The 19725-nt window shown below is 47.3% G+C and overlaps 1 long non-coding RNA gene across 2 annotated transcripts in view; it reads right to left on the bottom strand.

Annotated features, from left to right (window-relative positions):
- Nucleotides 1-5987: 5987 nt before the first annotated feature.
- The window catches only part of LOC123847409 (uncharacterized), a 36592-nt gene continuing 22854 nt past the window's right edge, over nucleotides 5988-19725 (bottom strand). The window contains exons 3-5 of one of the 2 annotated variants that reach the window (XR_010409692.1): nucleotides 9103-9208; nucleotides 8426-8522; nucleotides 5988-6857 (exon numbers count right to left, since the gene is read on the bottom strand). This is a non-coding gene — a long non-coding RNA (uncharacterized LOC123847409). Of the gene's footprint in view, nucleotides 6858-7409; nucleotides 8523-9102; nucleotides 9209-19725 lie in introns of those variants that run through there. The other variant, XR_010409691.1, reaches the window with a different exon arrangement.

The following is a 19725-nucleotide window of genomic DNA, read 5'->3' as shown; positions in this document are numbered from 1 at the left end:
TGCTCGTCTGGGTGCCCCCACCCTCCCCCTCTCCCTCCTGACTGGCTTCTCTGAGTCCCAGTTCCTTATACACTCAGCAAGTACATAGTCCCAAAATGGCTGCCCTTACCCCACCTCTACGTGGCCTTTCAGTACACGTGCCCAGCATCAGCCCACAACGTCCTTCTCATCCCTGGTTCAGATTCCCCAAAGAAGGAATCTTATTGGCTGAGAAGAACATTGTGTCCCAATCCACAGAAGCTGCTGATTGGCCAGCCCCTAGTCAGGCTACTCCTGGCTCCCATGTCAACATCTGGCCCAATCATTGGTGACAAGGGAAGAAGGGTGACATGAATCCTGCTCACTCAGCAGGGCCTTGGGAGGACCACAGATCCCCTGAGAGGGGCCAAGAAGAAGCTCCCGTGTCTAATTCCTATACCAAGGACCATAAACCGAGTCAGATATTTTATTTCCACAGAGGTTCTAGAAACATAGTCTTCAGGAAACTGCCAACTAATGCTATCTCTTCCCATAATCAGGACAACAAATAACATGGTCCCTGGAAATCATAAGCCCTGGGTACCGTTAAGTGAGCCCCTGATTCCAGTCAGGAGCCTTGATCTGCCAGCAGGGTCTTCAAGTCAGCCAGAGCCTGTCTTACCTGCAAGCTCAGGGGCACTCCACACGCATCTTGGGATTGGACTGGGGGTGTCCTGACAGGCACACGGCTATCTTGAGTCTTCCCCAGGATGCTCATCACGCACCCCAAAGATTTCATAAGTCCCACACAAAAAAAGGCATGAACAATAAGAGAAAGTGTTGATAGACTGAACTATGTTAAAATTAGAAATTTCTGTTCGTGATAATATAATAGTAAGAGGGTGAAAATGCAAGCCACAGAGTAGGAGAAGGCGGGTACAATAAATATATCCAGGGGCGCCTGGGTGGCTCAGTTGGTTAAGCTACTGCCTTTGGCTCAGGTCATGATCCTGGAGTCCCAGGATCAAATCCCGCATCACGCCCTGCTCAGCAGGGAGTCTGCTTCTCCCTCTGACCCTCCCCCCTCTCATGCTCTCTATCTCATTCTCTCTCTCAAATAAATAAATAAAATCTTTTTGAAATAAATAAATATATCCAACAATCTATTGCAGTTAAAATATAAGAAGAACTCTCACAGATTTTTCTCAGTGCAACAGAAAAATGACCAAAAGACTTAAACCAGCACTTCACAAAAGAGGATTTTTAAATGGCTTACGAATGTACAGAAATGTGCTTAACCTCAGCAGCCACCAGGGAAATGCGAATGAGAAAACACCATGAGACAGCACTGTGCTTCACCAGAAAGGCAAAAAGAAAAGACCGCCAGGACCCAGTGTGGGAAGACGGGAGACGCAGAAGCTTGCGCACTGCTGGCTGGGGGAGGAAGTTATATAAAATTCCATGACAATGCCTATGAAAGCGGAGCCATATACTTTCTATAGGACTTGGCAATTCCACCCTTAAGTGTGTGCCAGACAGAGATCCAGGCAACAGAACACCAGGCAGAAGTGCCAAAAACTAGAAACGACCCAAATCTCCATCAGTAGCAGGTGGACACATCAGGCTATAATCGTACCGTGAAATAGTATATAGCAAAGCAAATAGATACACAACCACTACGTGCGGCAACAGGGATGAATCTCACGAGCCAAACAAGCCAGACACCAAAAAAGTACATGTTGTATGATTTCGTTTTCTAAAGTACAACAACAACGGGCAAAACTAATCTATGGTGTTGGTAGACAGGATCATGGTCGTTTTGGAGGAGGAGACTGGGGAGTGGCAGGGAGAAGGCAAAGGGGTTTCTGGGCTTCTGGTGATATTCTAGTTCTTCATCTGGGTGGTGGTTACATGAGTGGGTTCCCGTTGGGATAGTTCATCAAGCTCTATGCTTATGCTCTGGGCAGTTTTCTGAATGCATATTACACATCAGTTTTTTTAAATATTCATTGTTTAAAAGGTAATTACTGTACAATGTGATACACGCAACTATCCCCAAACCTTATTGTCTTCCATACATGTATATGACTCCTGTGGACCAGAGAGGTTAAGTGATTTCCACAAAGTCACACAGGTAGTTAGTTAGTGGTGTGCAAGTTCACCCAGATTTTAAGACTCCAAGGTCAGTAGTCTTTTCTATGATACTCTGATGCTTCCATCTATGTATCAAAACCTCAACGCTACCCCCTTTCCTGGCAAGACTGATAAAATATGCCTCCCACCTCACAGAAAGAAGAAACAACTGATATTCAAGACATCCTTTGAGTCATGAACTAACCTTGTTGTAATGACAGCTCTCTAGTGGGCATTAGCCAAACTCAACACTCAATTCTTTTGCCTTGCGTATATAAGTCATTCCTGCAGCAACACCTCTTCAAGAAGGCACCAAACCCAGGCGGCCCCCCTTCCAACAGCCTGCCCAGACAGCTCTTGTGCTGCTGACCTCATGTCTGATTATTGAGGCTTGGGGCCCTGTCCCATAACTGCTCTTCCCAGAGCCACTGTCGCTTTAAGGATTGGTTAGGTTCAACTTAAAACAAAAACAACAAAAACAAAGGGAAGAAAGAGAGAGAGAAAATGTAAAATTGCACTGAATCAAAAAAGGACAGAGCGTCAACTCACTGGGTTGCACCTGGACTCCATGTACCTCTTGAGTTTGTGGTATCCCATGGGAAAAAAAGAACAGAGAGCTTTGTCCCAAGAAGAGTTTAACATCACAGAATTCATCGCGGTTGAAAGAGACTTTTAAAGTTCATCTTCTAAGAGCAGAGAATGATAAAGACGACACATGGAGAGCATTTTACAGGCTCTAAAGTCTTTTCACATGTCTGTCTTGATTCTCCGGGCAATCATTTTAGGAAAGGTATTATTATCCACCCCCTCTCCCCCTTTGAGAGACAAGGAAATCAAAACTCAGGCCATTTGCCCAGGGGCTAAGTGGTGGCCTCCTGTTACTGGTCTCGGGTTGGTTGAGTCCAAATCCCAAGCTCTTCCCACCCCATCACACTCCGCCCCATAAACCACACCATGCTCTGTCAGAACACCTGAAATGTGTCCTCAAGGTTCTCGAGAAACCTTGGAGCCAGAGAGCAATAGGGTTCCAAGACAGCCAACTAAAGGACACGTTAACCCAAGTCTGGTTGCTTCCATGCTGAACGTCGGTGGATTTTTGCAGAGCTGTCCGTGCATCCGTAACACACTGTGCTTGGACAGAGTATCCGTCAGTCAGCTCTCCCAGTCAGTAAGGTTTAACCCCTTCAGAGGACTTACCCAGTTTGGTTGCGGCCCTGGTTTGCACTAAGAACATTACAAAGTTAATGGAGAGCAAGTGGGCTCTGCATAAAGGATGCAACCCTAACATCCTTTGTTACTTCTCTCCGTAGACGCAAATGCTGCCCCCAGGAAGCCAATATCTGCAGCTAACAAAGGAGCCACTGTGCTCTTGAGCGAAGCCACAGGGCACAACAGTCAGAAGGCATGTTCCAGAAGATGGGCAGTGAGCACACACACCCCACAGGTCCAGGATGAAGGCCTGTCCAGAAAAGGGATGGGAAGGTCCCACGAATTCCCCACTGCCCCCCCAGAGCACCTCAGAGCTCTGCCTCAGACCAGAAAATTCTCTGCCCAGATTTCTCCCAGCAGCAGAAAAGCAAAACCACCAGGAGCCCATTAAGAGTTCCCTCACCCCCCATCACCAGGAGCCTGCCCTGGGATGAGGGAGGCCTACAGTGTATTTATAATACGTGGGGTGTGGATCAATGCAAAAAGCAATTGCTTTTTAACAGTGAGCTTTCTTGTTCACAGTCTAGCCCTAAACAACAACCAAGGTGAAAGAGACTGCTGTTTACACAGAGGAAGGGGGACTCAGAACACTGTCCCTTGTGTTACAAAGCCGGCAGCTATAAAGAACATCCTGTTTCTAGGACTGCCTTGCGTGGCCCACATGGTCCGACTGCCCAGGACCAACTCTCTTCACTGGGTGAATTGGAGACAGGCAACGTTTTAAATATTGCTGCAGCTGCTGCTGGGCTGCCCCCATGACCCAGGAAAGAGGGCCCGCGGAGTCAGTGTGCTGGGCATGGCCGGCTGGCTGGAGGCAGGTCAGGCCAGGAGCCAAACCCCAAGTAGCCACTCACGGCCTTTCCCTCACTGAGTTTCCTGAAGTTCTGATTGAGCTCCAGAGGCCCCAGCTCTTCCTGGATGGATCCTGAACTCACCCAACAGCCCTGGGCATGCCACGGGCTTGGCAGAAGGGGCCCCGGTGAACTAGTGGGCCTGCTCCCGTGGCCAGGAGCACTGGGCCAGGCTGGCTTTCAAAGGAGCTTGGGTTCCAACCCTTTGAAAATCTTCCCTATAGCAAAGTGACCGTGGGCTGGTGATTCCCTTGCCACCTCTGCCTTTGCAATCAAAAGGAATGAAAATGTGGGCCTGGAAAGGTAGTTGCTGTGGGCTCCAGCCCAGCCCAGGACGGCAGACACCCAGACCTCTGTCAGGAGCGAGTATTGACATTTATTGACTGTCTGCAGACAGAGGCTGGATCAGGAGCTCCAGGGGTGATCGACGATCAGCCAGCTGATCGTCGATCAGCCCCAAAGAAAGGCCCAGGAATACCACATTACCTGCACAGAACATTCTTCAAACCCTAGCCTGTGCCGGGGCTTGAGCCTAAAACTTCCAGTCTTACCAGACACAACATATATCCATCAGCCAACAGAAACACGTACCACCATCAGGCAGGGGTTCCCTGGTCCAGGGTTCTCAACCAAAGCCATGCCCACCCCCTCCTGGGCCATTTGGAAACTCGGAGAATAGAGTCTGGGTTGTCAGAGTACCTGAGGGATGCGACTGACCTTTAGAGAGTAAGCACCAGGGACGCCAAGCCTCCGGCAACGCAGGAGACAATACAGCGCTAAGAATTGTCCTGCCCAGAACGCCGGCACCTACCATCCCTCAGACCTAATTCACAGCCTGATCTGTCTTGTCTCCCTTGAATAAACATTACGTGGTGCCCTGTAGGTGGGGGGGGGGGGGGGTTCAGTGGGGCAGCCGTGGAGAAGCTGTTTCTTCAGGTGTGGTGCCAGTGGGCATGAGGAGCTGTGTGGTATCACGTCATAAGCGGGGGCCTCGGGGAGCCCTCGACGTTAGGTCCTGCCTGTGTGACCACGGTCAGCATCCCATCTGTACGTGTGGATAAGCACCTGCTCTTCCTTCATAGACTTGTTATGAGGGGTCGGTGAGATCATGTGTTTTCAAGACTGAGTTCAATAAGGATAGTGATGTTTACCATTTAAGAACTGTTAGCCCAAGAATCTAGATCTGAATTTGTCAGTAGCAGACACAGTGTGGTCAAGTGGAAGGAAGACTGATTGAACTTTAGAAAATCTATCAAACCCCAGATCTACTTTTTTACCTGTAATGTCTTAGGCCAATCAGTTGACCTCTTCAGAGCTCCATCTTTTCGCACCTGAGAAAGTTCTGGAATGTTCCTAAAATTAGGAACCAAGAGTGATTTACCTGCTGTAAGGAGCAGTACAAAGTACCCACCACACATTTCATCTATGGAGAAGCATCTAAAGCTAGACTATCACACCCATAGGTCAGTGTTTTCTCCTTCACTTAGGATGACGTCATTTCCTCCGTGATTAAAAGTAATCAGTGCAAAAACATACAGAAAGATGTTCAAGCTCACTAATAATAAATACAGAAAGATGTTCAAGCTCACTAATAATAAAAGATGCATATTAAAATATCAAGAGACCATTTTTCATATAACACATTGGCAAAGATTCAAAAGGCAGATCATGCTCAGTGTTGGTGAGGGAAACAGGCTTCTTATATATAAACACTGTGGGTGGAAATATTAATTGATACAATATTTCTGGAAGACAATATGGCAAGACATAACAAAAATTATATATACGTATGCATATATACACACACACATATATATATAAAGGAAATAATTAGTACTTACAAAATACTGTACAAAATGTTTATTGCAGCATTCCCTCCAACAGATAAAAACTGGGGATAGTCTGAATGTTCTTTAACTGGAGATTGGTTAAATAAATAATGCCACACCCATTTATTGGAATATAGGCAGTCATTACAAAACATAAAATAGAGCTATATGCAGTCTCGTGGAAAGATGTTTAGATTAGATTACTAAGTGGTAAATAGCCAATTATTGGACAGTAGTAACTACAGTACATTCCCATCGTGGCAAAAAAAAAAGGGGGGGGGTGGCTTATAGCTATATTTCACAAGTCTGAAAGAAAACACACTAGATTCATTGGTTACCTAAGAGAAACAGACTAGGCATTGGGGACAGAAAAGATTTTCAATTTCTATCTGGAGGTGCATTATATTTAGAGGTACATTCTACCGAAATGCCAAGCGGTCAAGGGTTAAAATTCAGGCCAAACCCTACACATAATTTTATATTTCAACTTTATCCCAACTTTGATTAAGATTACAGTGAAACTTCGAGGGCTCACATGGAGTACAGAAAGCCTGTTTCTGGACAATCAGCTTAGAGGGACGTCTGCCACCCTGTTGCTGCCCGTTCATGTCACCGAGGAGATGGCCACTTTCAACCGAGGTAGGGCAGAAGCAAGATGCTTTGAAGGGAGTGTCTCACTTTTCTCTTTTTCTTCGATCTTCTCATATTCTCTATTATGTCTGCATCAAGGATCGTTGATCATAGATGCTGTACGTGATTTTGATGTGTTTCTTCCTTTTGAAACGTTAAGGTGGTAAAGCGGCCGTCCTGTCCCTTATTCATCCTCACGAGATGTGCAGCCTTTGCAGATCAGGCTTTTTCTTGAAAGATTTGTGGCCTAAAGAGAAGTAAACATTTCCAAGTTAAAACTGTTCTGAAAGGTTGTTTTGTTTAATGTCATGAATGTTATTACAACAAAAAATTCTAAAAAATGAGACTTAATGATGATCTAATTATCTTCATCAACTGCTATCACAAATTACCATAGACTTAAACAGCAAACATTTCTTTCTCACGGTTCTGGAGGCTGGAAGTCCTAGAGCGGGTTGCCAGCAGATCCCAGGTCTTAGAAGGGCCCTCCTCCTGGTTTGCAAACAGCCCCTCTTGCAGTATCCTCACTCAGCACAAAGAGAGCCAGGTCCCTGGGCCCTACAAGGGGCGCTCGTCCCAACATGGGGCCCCACCCTGGTGACCCTAAGAACCTCCCAGAGGCCTAACCTCTAAAACCACCACACTGGGGGTCAGGGTCTCCATGTATGAATTTGGGGGAAATACAAACATTCAGGTCATAGCACTAACCTACTTTTTTGTCTTGTTATTTTTTACATTTTCATAAAATTGTTGGTTCCCGAAAAGGATATAAGGATATACTGGTTTTTTCCCAAAGTCATCTAGCTAGTCTATTGTCTCCTACCCTGCACAGGAAGTATCAGCTCTTTCCCTATTTATTTAACTATTCGAAAGTTCATAAATTTGTGCATAAAATTAATAACTTCCAGTCTCGTGGTTACTGTAGCGCTTCGTTTTTACAATTATAAATGCACATTTGTACTTCAACTGATAGATATCATTTCAACATATAAAGCGCAAAAGGGATTCCCACTCCAAGTTACATCTAGAGGGCTTGCCTCTCTTTCAAAGCAAATGTGCAGCTATTAATAAATGTGAATGCCACGCCTTGTTCATAGCTCCGCTGTTGTTGTGATTAGATACGAAGCAATCCCACAACCGTCGATCACACACAGGTTTGGGGATGCCAGAAATGATGCTGGAGTTGGCATCAACTACCCGGCCCTCCAAAGGCCAAACCCAAAACTGACGCCAAATATCAGATTTGGACCAAATACCAAGGCCGAAGTTGGCCTTGAGCGCATCTCAAACTTATTCTTATCTGCAACGTTTGGTTTTCTTACAAGAAGCAAATATTTGTTTTATGAATGAACAGATATTTCTCTTAAAATCAACTAGTTCCCCATCCCTGAAAAAAAAAAAGTATGGGTAGGTAGCAATATTGGATTAGACCTCCCAATAGTTCCCAACCTTTTGAATAGCGGTTGTTGTTTGATTATTATTTGGTTGTGGATACAATCTTAGGCCTTGCAGTCTCCCCTGAGATCACCACCACTCAGAAGTTCCTCATGGGGGCAGCTCTCTGCCCATCACCACTGTCCCTCACCGCCCCCCTCCCCTGCGCAAAACTTCCTAGGACTTCTCTCACTGACATAGAGCCTAATCCTTAGGGCAACAGCATCTCCCAAAAGATGGCCCCACCCTACGTTTCCCAGGCCCCCTTCCCTCGCAGACCATGCTCCCAGCACCCTGGACTCTGTTCCTCCTGCTGCCATCCCCTCAGCGCTGTCCCCGGTGAATTTGTACTTATCCTTCAAGATCCCGGGTCAACATCACCCCGTCCATGAAGTCCTCTTCCTCCATGTTCCAGCAGAATCCGTCTGTCCTCGTGGCCAGCATGAACACAGTGCCCACCCCACTCATCTGCAGATTCCTGAAAACAAGGACCACATCATGGCCACCTTCAAGACCCAGCCTCCCGCACAGTTGTAGCAAATACGTCCTTCCAGCAAACAAGGATCTCAGCAAATGTGGAGAGAAAGAATAAATGAATGAGCAGAGATAATTAATCCCAAATCTTTGTGTGAATTTTACACCCACCCCTGCATATCAATATGAATGTTCCGAATAGGTTGCCAAAGCCAGAGGTGGAAATCACTGGGCCATTGGTTTTCTTTTTTTTTTTTAGGTATTACCTTTTTTTTTTTTTAATTTTATTTATTTATTTAACAGAGAGAGACACAGCGAGAGAGGGAACACAAGCAGGGGGAGTGGGAGAGGGAGAAGCAGGCTTCCCGCTGAGCAGGGAGCCCGATGTGGGGCTCGATCCCAGGACCCTGGGATCATGACCTGAGCCAAAGGCAGACACTCAACCATCTGAGCCACCCAGGCGCCCCTGGGCCATTGGTTTTCAAACCTTGTTCGCTGGAGACTGAGCGCTGCTGTGGGTGCCGGGAGAAGCAAAGTGCCCTCCTCACCCACTGTGCGTAGAGCAGAACCTCTGGGCTCCTTACCTCCAGATTCCTGGTGACGGTGGTTGGCAAGGGGGGGAAATGTACTGCTGCCAGAAAGAGGCTGAGAACCACTCTTTGGTGACCAGGCCTGATCTGAGAAGTTCACCTATAACGCAAGAATGTCATTGAAATAAGAGGTATTGGCTTGAGAGTGAAATTGGAGTTTCCTCTGAAACCAACTGTGTGTCCTTGGGCAACCTTCTGCCTCGGTCTCCCCACATATAAAGCAAGGCTACCAATGCCTGCCCGTGTGTGACTGTGAGTGGGGTAAGGGGGAAAAGACCAGGTGTTACAAATACAAAGCTTGTTTGGGGCCTGGGTGGCTCAGTCGGTTAAGCGTCTGTGACTTCGGCTCAGGTCATGATCTCAGGGTGGTGAGATCGAGCTCTGTGTCAGGGCTCTATACTCAGCGGGGAGCCTGCTTCTCCCTCTGCCCCTCCCCCTGCTCATGCTCTCTCTCTCATATACATAAATAAAATCTTTTAAAAAAAGTATGAAGTTCGTAAAGGGCACTAACCTTAAGTTTACAGTGATGGGTTTAACTTCTGTATACCCTGGGTCATCTCTACTCAAACCAAGCCATAGAGCCATTCATTTCCAGCACCCGGCAGGGCTCCCTTGCATCCCTTCCCACTGTGTCTCCACCAACCCCCCAACCCCCAGCCAAAAGGAAGGACTATTCTGACTTCTTTCCCCACAGATCAGTTTTGCCTCTTTGTAAACCTCACATAAGTTGATCCTACGGCATGCATTCTTTAGAGGCTGTCTCCTTTAACTTAACATAATATCTGGAGTTTAGCCCATGCACCTGTACGTTTCCTTTAGTTTCTTGGAACAGCCAAATAGAACATCAAAGAAGAAAAGAACTGGGAAAGCATAAAACACAAAAATAGGCAAGGCGTAGTATCAGTAGCTGAGTCTCAGGCCGTCTGTGACTGGAAGCTTCCCGAGAGTGAAAATGATGTCCTGTTCCTTTTTTAGTATTTCCAGCCCTCAAAATTAGGCCTGGCTCATAACTGGGGCCGGACACATTTTGCTTGACTTGAAAATTGTTATGACTCCGTCGACCATCTAGTCTTTTCGTCGCCGTGGGTTTTTTTACCCACAGCCCAGTTGCACCCCCAGCTCCCCAGCGCAGTCCCACCGCGCTGGACCCTGCCCTTTGTCTCTCCTCCCACGGGCTGTGTGAGGAAGGTGTCCCTGTTTTCGGCCCGACTGCTTCGCTCTCCAGACACTGGCATGACTCACCCAGTGGAGAGAGGGAGCGAGGAGGGAGTGGGGGTAAGCGGCACAAGGTCCTAGACAGAGAAGTCTCTCCGGAGAGGCTCCCTGGCCAGGCCTGGGGAAAGAGCTGGAAGCTGCAAGCCCACATGCAGTGTTCAGGGGGGCCACGGTGCCCCCCTGGTCTCCCTCTGAGGCCCACGACCTTCCCCCCTCCGTGGGCTCCACGGCCAAGTTTAGAGCTCACGGCGGCTGCTGGGTCACACTGTCACTCCAGCTGTTACTGAGCAATGGATTCCTGTTGCCAAGATATGGATTTGGTTTTAATAACAGTTAGTGCAAACACTGTAAATTTACTGCTGCGAGAGAGAGTTTTTGAAAATGTCCACTCTGGCTATAATTTTTCAGCCGAGCCAGCTGTTTGTGCTCAGCTCATACCTGACATGGTGCTTTGAAATAGCAATCACTGTATTTATAAGAAGGCAAGGACTCATAAATATGTCACAAGTGGAATATACAACGCCATATTTCACCATTCTCTATTTTAAAATTGTGAGTTATGGCTGCAGAAATGCACACCCATTAAAGGTGATATGATGTATTTTCTGCCCTGTTCAGGAGTCCATCCATCATCGAGACAATAAAGAAAACCGCACTTACTTTTTTCCTGTCGTCTGTAATTTATGATCCCCAAAAAGCTGTAACCTTTTGGCAGGCTTTGCAGAAACCACTGCACTGTTAGCAACTAAATAACCTTTTATAAGGTTTTAAATGTGTTGCTACAGTCTCAATGCACTTGCTGTATTGATCCAGAAGATCTTGCGGGAAAAAAAAAAGAAGGAAAGGTAGAGGAGGAATGGAAGATGATCTATAACAAGATCGATAACGGCATATAGATTGTTGAAAGATGCTTCTAATGATTTTTGCCAGCCATCATCCTTCAGCACGCCACGCCCTATCTCTTAGGCTTTAGTCTGGGCTGGAATTGATTGACCTTGCTTTCCTGCAGCCTCCTCCCTCCCTCCCTTCTGTCGGGCAGCCAGACAGGGAGAAACAGAATGTATTGGCCACCACAGGCTATTTGCAGGAAAGCTCTGAGGATCACAGAGCTGGAAGGGGCTGGCAAGACTACTTCAGTATCCAGATAAGGAAACTGAGGCCCAGGAAGTGTCTGTGACTTGCCCAAGGTCAAAAGGCAATTTAGGAGCAAGAGCTCAGACTCGGATTCCTGGTTTTCAGTATACCCTGTTCCCCAGTCAACCATTGGCCATCTCATGTTTGCCTCACAGGAAGAGGGCATGCACCGAGCAGGTGGATGCTTTTCTGATGAGTTTGGCAGTCCCAATAAATCTGCCTTACAGTGAGGCGTAGTGGGAAGATGACAAGCTCGGGAATCAGATAAAACCAGGCTGAATCTAGATTCCCCACCCCTCCCACTCCTGTGGGCAGTAACTAACCTGTCTGGATCTCTGCTACTCCACTTGTAAGATGCCAATCACAGTCTACCTTGTAAGGTGGTGGAGAAGATTAGATGTGGTGTCGGGGTGACATCGAGCTCAAAGCAATTGGCTGCCATTCTGCCCCATCACTAGCGTTTTCTGGATTCTTTTTCCTTCCCCTTTGCTCCCCCCTTATCCTCCAGGACAGTAGCAACGGAAACTTCCAGGCAAGAGCCAGCTATGGAGGAAAGTGGACCAGTCTTTCCAACCAAAAAATCTTTGGTTTGGAGGCATTTCCTTGCTCATCACAGATGAAGGCAGCTAAGGTGAAAACGATTTTTTCCCTCTCTCTATGCATAAGCTGAGCCAAGCCCTGGGAAGTATGGAGACCAGGTCTAGGCAATTCCCTTTGGAGGAGCCCTCAGGAGGCCATGGGTAATTGAGCTTTTAACACTATATTCTTGGTAGGGAAAATTTGCAGGTAAAAAAAAAAAAACCATTCTTGTGAAGCAACCAGACTATGGGGCAATGCATATATCTCCTCCAGACAGCCCTGCGTTCTTGAATTCAGTGCTCCTAGCCCTGGGGACATGCTGCTTTGGAGCAGGAGTTGACAAGTTATGACCTGCAGGATAAATCTGGCCACAGCCTGTGTTTGTAAATAAAGTTTCATTGGCACGTAGCCACGCCCATTCGATTATATATTGTCAAAGGCTGCTTTCAGCTACACCTGCCTAGGTGAGTCTTTCCAGCAGAGACCGAGAGGCACGCCAAGCCTAACATCATTACTAACTAGCCCTTTCTGAAAAAAAGTTACAAACCCCTTATCTAGAGTCCACCCAACAAGGCTGTGTGCCAGAGGGCGCTTCCCAGTAGAAGGCCATCAATAATTATGATCTGTATGGCAACTTATAGTTTACAAAATCTTTCACAAACATGATCTTGGGTGAATCACCCAACAATCCTGTGAGATGGAGATTCTGATGATTTTCCCAATGGTACAGAGGAGCATCCTGAGACTCAGAGAAGCAAAATAATTTGCCCAGTTCATACAAACTGCCAGAAGCAGAGCTGGGAACTGAGCCCAGTCTGGATGGACCTAAGGGGCCAAGCTTCTCCACCATTCCACCCTGAAATGGGAAACCCGTGCCCCTCCCGTGCAGCCTCCCCCCCCGCCCCCCCCCCCCCCCAGTGCTACAGTTCACCAGCCAGTCACCTGGGAAGGTCACTCAGCCCCTCTGGACCTTCTCTTTCTCATATCCAGAATAAGGAATCACTAAAATACTCATTTGGAAAGATGCTAAGGGACTTTCCAATAACACAGGCACTTTGTGAAACATTTCCTAGGGCAAAAACACTATTTCCTTCACCCAATCTAACTCCTGTTCCACCCACAGACAGACCATAGGAGAAGATAGTGAGGCAGGTCTGAGGTGGGAAGGAGGGGGGAGAAGGAGCCCACTATACAGACCAGCCTTCCTAAAGCCTGCTGAGTGCCCCTGGATCCCACGCGCCACATCAGGGGCAGTAACTGCAGGCCCAGAGAGGCTGCCGAGCACATGCAAGACTCTTCCCTGGCTCCTGACCATTTGGCCTCCAGAGAAAGAGCAGTGTGCAAGGCCCCCAAAGCCCCGGCTGCCTAGTGCGGGGGTGTGGGGGTGTGGGGTTGGGGGGGCAGGTGTTGCCCCTCACACCTGGTGGGAGTGTGGGTCAAGAGCAGGATAACAGAGCTAAGAGCAGTCACCCCTCTGCCACAGGTCCCGCCATCTGTGTCAAAGTCTCTCTCGCTCTCTTCCTGCGCTCTCCCAGAGCACCCCCCAAATCATTATTAACATTATAAATAAAAACGAAAGGCAAGTTATTAAATGTAAAATATGCAGAGTTCCTCCCAGAACTCGCCAGGCAGTTCATAAACGTGACGGCTTAATTTTGCTGCTGATCCAGGCATCTGATGAAGCATCTCCAGCTCCTGGGCTAATTGAAGCTGTTAACGAAGTAGAGGAGAGAGAAGACTGTGGGCGGCTTCTGTCCTGCCTGCCGGGGATCAGAAGGGCGGCCTTGGGCCCAGATGGAGCCCGCAGTCTCCAGCATGTCGCTTCGGCTACCCACACCAGGGGCCTAGGAACTCCCAAAAAGGGAGCCCCTTCGCTGCATTGACATCTCCACTCCTCAGCTGAGCCCTCAAAACATCCACCTGGAGCCCGCTTGAAGAACCAAGAGGAGTTCCTCCTTCTTACCTGGAGAAAAGTATTTTCAAATAAGATCTAGATAAGGTTGATTTTTAGGACAACCCAGTGATTCTGGCCCTAGGATCCTTGTCCTCAAAACCCAGGCTGAGTGGAAATGACCCAAACCTCCATCAACAGATAAATGGTGAATAAATTGTGGCATCTCCATACAATCCATACAATGGAATATTATTCTGGCATAACAAGGAATAAAGTACTGACACATTACCACAACATGGATAATCCTTTGAAATCCTTGTGCTAAATGAAAGAAGCCAGACACAAAGTCACATATTGTGTGATTCCATGTATAAGAAATATCCAGAATAGGTACATCCCTAGAGACAGAAAGGAGATTAGTGGTGCCAGGGGCTGGTGAAGGGGAGAACAGAGAGCAACTGTTTAGAGCAGGTTTTATATCCATGAAATTGGCTCCTCTTCATGGGTTTCAGATTTTTCAATCCAGAAACCCATTCGACACCTAGCTCCATGATCCTGGCTCCCTGTATGGAAAGGGGTGACCAGTATGCCTCCAGCTTCTACCTCTTCAACCTATCCAAGCATAAAAAACAACAGCCAGCCTTTTGTCCCACGTAGGGCAGGAGCAAGGGAGCCTACGGGAGAGAGAGCTCAGTATAGCAGAGAGAACTAAGCATCTCAAGTCAAAAGAACTTCACTGCAGTCCTGGTTCTACCATGGTTGAGCTGTAAGATCTTGAACAAGTCCCTCACATTCTCTGATCGTCAGCTTCCTCCTCTAGAAAACAGGACTGTGACGGCCTTGCCTTCTTCACAGATTTGTTGAGATACTTTGTATTATTATCGGTAACTCTTTAAAACCCAGTGCACTGGGACACCTAGATGGGACAATCGATTAAGCAGCCGACTCTTGGTTTCGACTCAGGTCATGATCTCAGGGTCGTGAGATGGAGCCCCGTGTTGGGCTTGCACTCAGCACAGCGTCTGCTTCAGATTCTCTCTCCCTCTCTCTCTCTGCCCCTCTCACTTGTACTTTCTCTCTCTCTCTCAAACAAATAAAATTTTTGTTTAAAAGCCCAGTGTACTTACAAACAAGTATATATTAAACAACTACCAAACTGCTAGCAGTTGGGCCAAGTAAGGGGAAGCCAGTTGGGTGAGGACTAGATGGGGTAGAGAACAGGGGTAAGAAGGATTGCCCTCCATATAGGAACGCAAAACCAACACAAATGACACCATTGGAAAGCAAAGAACAGTGATATACAGTCAGTGGGGGTGCATTCCTGAAGGAAACATTGAGAGCCCAAAGTCCTGGGTTCTAGGCATGCTCTGCTCCCACCCCTATGGGCTACTTGAGAACCACTTCAATATGTTGGTTTTAGTTTCCTCTTTTCTCAGATGAGAGAGTCAGTCCTCAAAGATTTAGCTGTCAAGTACTGATACTAAGCAAAATTAAAAGACAAAAGACAAACAGGAAATACATTTTTAATACCTATGTCAGAAGACAGATGTGCTTAATATGTAAAGGGGCTTTATAAAACCAATAGGAAAAAGATGAATACCCCAAAAGGAAAAAAGCAAGTAAATAACACACGACTTTGTACAAAGATTTTCCTGCTAATTATAATAAAGAGAAATTGAAAACAGTCTAAAGCCAAAGCAATAAGAATAGTTTTCATTTTAATCAGGCACAGTCATATTGCATAGTTACTGATAATCATATTTTTCATAATATTTCATGATAAAGTGTTCATAATAAAAGAAAAAAGAATGAAACTTTCAGGATGCCAGTTTTATGTTTTGTCTTTCCAAAAAAAAAAAAAAAAGACAGTTACAGAGAGATGATAAAGAGTCTAGAAGAACATACACCAAAAGGTTAACAACAGTAGTTATCTCTGAGTGTAGGTTAATAATTTTATTTCTCCTTTATACTTTTATGTTTTTCTGAATTTCTATAATGAGCACATTATTTTCTAATTTAGAAAAAATACGCTTAATCTATGGTGCAACAGAATAGCAAATTCAGGGTTTTACATTCAGCTCCATTAAAATTTTATTCTAGCACCAAAGTGATAAAACCTTCACTAAAATAAATTTTCAAAGGTTATTAAAAATGGCCTTTATTATTCTGCTACTGTTTCTCTGTAACAGCATCTATCTCACTTAACCGCTGATTAACCTGCCTCTATTCTCAGCTATTCATAAAATTTCTTGAGGACAGAAATCTAGTCAAATTTATTCATAGCACCAAATACTATATTAGGTGCTCAATAAATGTTTGTTGAATAAATGATAAGAATGCTGAGATCATTGGTCTGGAAGAAATCGGGCAAGAGGCAATAGAAAGTGAGGTGGGCCATGGGGTGCCTGGGTGGCTCAGTCGGTTAAGCATCTGACTCTTGGTTTCAGCTCAGGTCAGGACTCAGGATGGTGAGATCAAGCCCCACACCAGCCTCCATGCTCAGCAAGAAGTCTGCTTGAGATTCTCTCTCCCTCTTCCCCTCCCCACAACTCACACTCTCTCTTTTTCTCTAAAATAAATAAATGAATCTTTTTTTTAAAGATTTTTTTTATTTATTTGATAGAGAGAGACACAGTGAGAGCGGGAATACAAGCAGGGGGAGTGGGAGAGGGAGAAGCAGGCTTCCTGCCCAGCAGGGAGCCTGATGTGGGGCTCGATCCCAGGACCCTAGGACCATGACCCGAACTGAAGGCAGACGCTTAACGACTGAGCCACCCAGGCGCCCCTAAATGAATCTTTAAAAAAAAAAAAAAAAGGTGAGGTGGGCCTTGAAGAATGGAAGCAGCGGAATATTTATAAATTCATCCATCTATTCGGTGAGCCCGGTGGGCCCTAAGCACTGTGCTGGATCCTGAGGCTGCTGAGTTAAATAGGACCCAGAGCCTCACAGGGAGGAACTCACAGCTCAGGGATAGAGGCAGCTGCATGAAAAAATGATGGGAATAAAAATAATAAAGTTAGACCATGATGCACAAAGGAAGAAGCTGTCCGTGCTGTTGGTGCTCAAGAGCAAGAAGAGAAGCAGGCGAGAAGAGACGAGGCCATGAGGACAGTGTTCAAGGGACAGGGAGAGGGAGGGCAGCAATCAAAACCAAAGCTGGGACAGGGAGAGAGGGGCAGGCGTGGGCGACAGTGCACCCCTTAACTCCACAGCCTTCCCTGTCACCCATGCCCACACAGAGTTCACGGGTGGGGAGCCAAGGACTAGAAGCGTGCACACCTTCACTTCTGCATGGAAGGCAAACCTGGGTTGGTGTCCCAGCGACTGAGCCCAGCGAGCTCTCCCTGTGACCAGCTTGGCAGGAATCCTTTTCCCCCACATGCTGGTCTGGGCGTACGTGGAAAATGATTTTAACTTTGAGAAAGGGTGGTCCTTAAACCGGGGAGCCCATAACCATGCTGTCCGCATCACCACGCCATCACCTCATGGTGAGAGAAAGACAGAAGGGGGATCTTCCTTTCGTGGTTGGCTCTCTGATTCTAAGTGGGTTTACCCTACAAGGTGAGCTGGAGGAACTTCTCCCAGACAGCCCTGAGAGCACACCCAGTCTCCTGCACACCAGGAAGGGGGTTTCCGCCATCCAGGAAATGCCTACCTCAGGGTCTGCTCCCAGGCTGTGAGCTGGAATGCATGGTTGGAACACAGGCAAATGTAAATTAATGTAGTCTTCAAGCTGGGCTTCTCAGCAAGGTAACAAAATGTTGACATCAGCCTGAAAGTCAAATTAGGCTTTGCATTATGTGGTGCGACCTGAGGTGTTGACACCCTGGCTGTCTGCCTTCCGTGCTGCAGGAAAACATGTGATTGGGAACAGAGCTCATGACTTCAGCTGCTTCCCAGAACACCCCTAGACAGCGAAGAATCCTCGGTGAGCAAATCTGTGATGTTGCTTTAGCCTCTTACAGGAAATGTGCATGATGATGCATTTAGTCATTCTTCCCACCATCACTGAATATCTACTATGTGTCTGATACTGTGATAGGTAATGGGGGGCAGCAGGTGACCTCCAGAGGTGGAGCAGATAGAGACCCAGCCTATGAAACCTTCCCAGGACCATGGTGGTCTCTAGCTACCGCCCCAGAGCTCTCCTCCCTTTCCTGGTCAAGTTCGTTTTACCAGGTGTCCTCCCTGCTCTGCCTCCCAATCACCCCTCAGCCCACCATCAGCTGCCTCTACCCACACCTGTCCATGGAAACTTCTCCCCTGGAGGACACCAGAATCTCCTCACTGTCACACCCACGGATGGGACTCATTCCTCAGGTTACCTGACCTTCTCTGAATGTTTGAGGTTTCATTTTTGAAATTCTTCCCTTTCTTGTCCCTACTCCTTACGGTTTTCCTACAACCTTCCTGACGTAATTCTCCTTAAGCCCCCAAAGGCCTCCCCATGTCCTACAACTGTAGAACCCACGCTTGCTGGTAGGAAAACCTCTTGTGATCCAGCTGCTGCCAGCTTCATCAGACTCCTCTCCACCTCACTCGCCCCTTCTCCCCATACCCGATGTTACAGCAGCCCCAAACCACGCAGGATACCCCTCCCAATGCCATGCTCCCTCCTCCTCCCCTGGAATACCTTTTTCTTCCCCACCTGGCGATCTACCTGGTGAACCTGGGCCGTTACTCAAAACCTAACCATCTGCCACTTCCTTGGTGAGGTCTTACCTGACCAGCCCCCGCCCCCATGGGTTCCAGAAAGAGTCCACTACCCTTCCTCTGGACCACCTCTGCCCCCTGCACTCATTTCCACTGTCATGCTTATCCCATTGTATTGTCACTGTTTCTGTGTCTGTCTCACCCACCAGGTTCCAAACCTCCTCAGGGTAGAGATGATAACCCACTCCTCTCTGTATCTCCAGCTCCTGGCACACTGTCTAGTCCTCAATTGAATTTTGAAAAATACTTATGGAGCAACTTTATGGAGCTTTTTGCATAGGGAAAAGATGCCATTAGCACTGAAGAATTTAGATTTTAGACACAAAAGACATGGGGGATCCAAGGGCTGTAGCAGGAGGAAGAAGCCAGGAGAAAAGCCCAGAGGCCGGAGGTCCTGCGAGGAGATGGAGGTGTGGGCCGGTCAGTGTCTCCCCAGTGTGGAGGGCACAAAGGTGTACATGGGGAACCAGAGGAGAGCCCTTGTTTCCGGGCTCCTCAGCCCCTACCCAGCTGAGGGGGCACCCCATTCCTCAGGAAGGTCGGCATTTCCCCAACAACTTCCCTCTCATCCCACAACCAGACTCTGATCTTCTCCCATGAATTCACTCCCTCCCCTGCACTGCAAGCCCCTGGATGGGGCTTGGCATTTGGTGCCTGGCTGGTTAGACAAGACTTACCCACAGGAAATAATGAGAGAACAAACCAAGACAACACACAGGATAAGATCTAACTGGAATATCACTGAGTGCCAAATGCATCCGTTAAGCGATAACGGCAATGGGAGACTGATGAAAGGCGCCCTTGCTGGCTGCACTTTCAGGGAACGTTTATGGAGTTTCTGGGACACCAGCTGTTCTCTGAAGGAGAATGCTTCAGAAATAGATGGAAAGCGTCCAAGCAGGGGGTTCACCTGGACCAAGGCGCAGAGGAGGAGGTGGCTCAGCACCATGGGCCCTTCAGGTGCATAGGTAGTGGAGTGTGGTTTCCTCAGCCAGGAAAGTCTGTCCAAAGGCTTCCCCTTGTTGAAGGGGGGCTACTGGAGCTCTCCCAGCTTCTCCCTGGAAGAAATGGTGTGAGGTCT

This window comes from Mirounga angustirostris, unplaced genomic scaffold, assembly GCF_029215605.1.
Source record: "Mirounga angustirostris isolate CCGP_5_RB_7025 unplaced genomic scaffold, mMirAng1.0.hap1 SCAF_2, whole genome shotgun sequence".
NCBI classification, from domain to species: domain Eukaryota; kingdom Metazoa; phylum Chordata; class Mammalia; order Carnivora; family Phocidae; genus Mirounga; species Mirounga angustirostris.
The sequence above is the reverse complement of the archived record's forward strand: the minus strand, read 5'-3'. Positions and strand labels throughout refer to the sequence as shown.